This window comes from Acinonyx jubatus, chromosome C2 (assembly GCF_027475565.1).
Source record: "Acinonyx jubatus isolate Ajub_Pintada_27869175 chromosome C2, VMU_Ajub_asm_v1.0, whole genome shotgun sequence".
In the NCBI taxonomy this organism is placed as follows: Eukaryota; Metazoa; Chordata; class Mammalia; order Carnivora; family Felidae; genus Acinonyx; species Acinonyx jubatus.
The window spans coordinates 135,358,615-135,361,071 of NC_069384.1; the positions used below are offsets into that span (position 1 = coordinate 135,358,615).

General features: G+C 42.9%; 1 pseudogene; it reads right to left on the reverse strand.

Annotated features, from left to right (window-relative positions):
- Positions 1-955: 955 nt before the first annotated feature.
- Positions 956-2,077, reverse strand: LOC106982361 (tubulin alpha-1A chain-like; annotated as a pseudogene).
- Positions 2,078-2,457: the final 380 nt, after the last annotated feature.

Here is a 2,457-nt window from a genome sequence, read left to right on the forward strand (position 1 = left end):
GTTTGTTTGTTTGTTTTAAGTTCAGTTCCACAGACATTTTTTGAGTACCTATTCTATGTCACACACTGTATACTGTAGTGCTGGGGACATCAATTTGTGTAAGGTATTATACTTATGAAACTTAACATTCTGTTTTGGTTATCAGACCTATAAATGGTTACACTGATAAAGTATTCTCAGGGATAAGATATATGTAAAGGAAGAACAAAATATATCCAGAAGATTGTACAATCGAATAATCCAATTAGTGCAGTATACTAATCAGGTTGTAACCATAGCTTTCACCATTTTTGTGTAAATTAGCTTAACTATGACACATGATATGATTATACTCCTATAATCCAAACTAATATTGCCTGCCTTTCTTGATTTCTTTTTTCTTTTCTTTTTTTCTTTTCTTTTTTCTGTTCTTTTGTCTTTCTTTCTTTCCCTCCCTCCCTCCCTCCCTCCCTCCCTCCCTCTCTCTCTCCCTTTCTTTCTTTCTTTCTTTCTTTCTTTCTTTCTTTCTTTCTTTCTTTCTTTCTTTCTTTCTTTCTTTCTTTCCATTTAAGACAGGGAATACTTCATTCAAACTCACCAGAGAAATGGACAGCTTGGGTCTATAATAAAGCATTGTGTTTTAAAATATAGGCCAGTAATTGTATGTGAGAGTATACACTGCTACATGCAAATTCACTGATCAGAGCACACTTTTCAATGTTTAAAACAGACTAAGCTTCCCTGTAAAAGCAGCACCTATGTGACTTTTTAAACTTCTTCTTCAACTTCTCCTTCAACACAATCCATACCAACCACCTCATAATCCTTCTCAAGGGCAGCCATGTCCTCAAAGGCCTTAGGAAACTCTCCTTCCTTCATACCCTTATCCACATACCAGTGAACAAAGGCACACTTGTCATACATCAGGTCATACGTGTGGTTCAGGCAGACCCAGGCCTCAGCAATGCTGCTCAGCATGCACACATCCTGCTGTACTTTGGCCAGGTCTCTACCAGGTACCACAGTGGGAAACTGGTAATTAATGCCAACATTGGGGCCAATGGGGCATCAGTCCACAAACTGGGTGGTACACTTGGTCTTGATGGTGGCAATGGCAGCATTAGCATCTTTGGGGAACCATGTTGCCATGGTACAACAGGCAATAAGCCATGTGTTTACCATGGCGAAGGTCACATTTCACCATCTGGTTGGCTGGCTCAAAGGATTCATTGGTGATCTCTGCTATAGAAAGCTGTTTGTGGTGGGCTTTCTCAGCAGAGATGACAGGAGCATATGTGGTCAGAGAGAAGTAGATGTGGGGATAGGGCACCAGATGCGTCTGGAATTTTGTCAGACCGACATTCAGGGTTCCATCAAATCTGAGGGAAGCATGATGGAGGACACAATTGAATCTATCAGCCTATATAGGCTACTGTAGGTTGGGTGTTCAATATCAAGGCTCCTACAACAGATGTCATAGATGGCCTCACTGTCTACCCTGAAGGTACAATCAGAGTGCTCCAGGTTGTTGTGGATAGTGAGGATGGAATTGTAGGGCTCAGCTACAGCTGTGGAAACCTGTGGGGCTGGAAAATTGGAGAACTCTAGCTTGGACTTCTTGCCATAATCCACAGAGATGATTCATCAGCAGAGGAACTAGTTTCCCCTCCAAAGCTGGGGAAAACCAAGAAGCCCTTGTAGATCTGTGTACTGGTTGGCCAGTTTCTGAAATCGGTCCAAGACAAGGTCAGTAATCTCCTCGTCAATGTTGTGGTGCCCTTGGGCATAGTTATTGGTGGCATCTCCTTGCCTGTGATGAGCTGCTCAGGGTGGAAGAGCTGGCTATTGGTGCCAGTGCGAACTTCATCAATGACTGTGGATTCCAGGTCTACCAACACTGCCCTGGGCACATGCTTGCTAGCACCTGTCTCACTGAAGAGCTCTTGATGTTGAAGGAGTCATCTCCTCCTCCAGTGGTCTTGTTACTTGGCATCTGATCACTGGGCTGGATGCTGTGTTCCAGGCAATAGACCTCCCAGCAGTCCCTATCAATCTGGACACCAGCCTGGCCAACATGGATGGAGATGCATTCATGCATGGTTGCTGCTTTGCAGCTGCCAAGCAGATGGCAGAGAGGAAGAGAAGTTGTTGCTTGTTAGAGCATGACACTTAGGCAGTTGATGTTAGAGAAACTCCAAACTAACATTCTTTTACCTGCAGAGAAGATAAAATACGCAATAGGAGTGTGGCTAAAATCACATATACCTGTCTCAATTACTAGAAAAGCAATTTAAAGCATTTTCCACATGGCTGGTATCTACTGGATATTAGTGCCTTAATAGCCGTCATTTATAGAGCATAGTTGTATGCTTGTACGTCTACTTTCTCATTTAATTCTTACATAAAGTGAACAGTTTCACAATTGATAGGTGATGGAGGCCGGGTTTGAACCCAGGCAGTTTGGCTCTGGAGTGTATA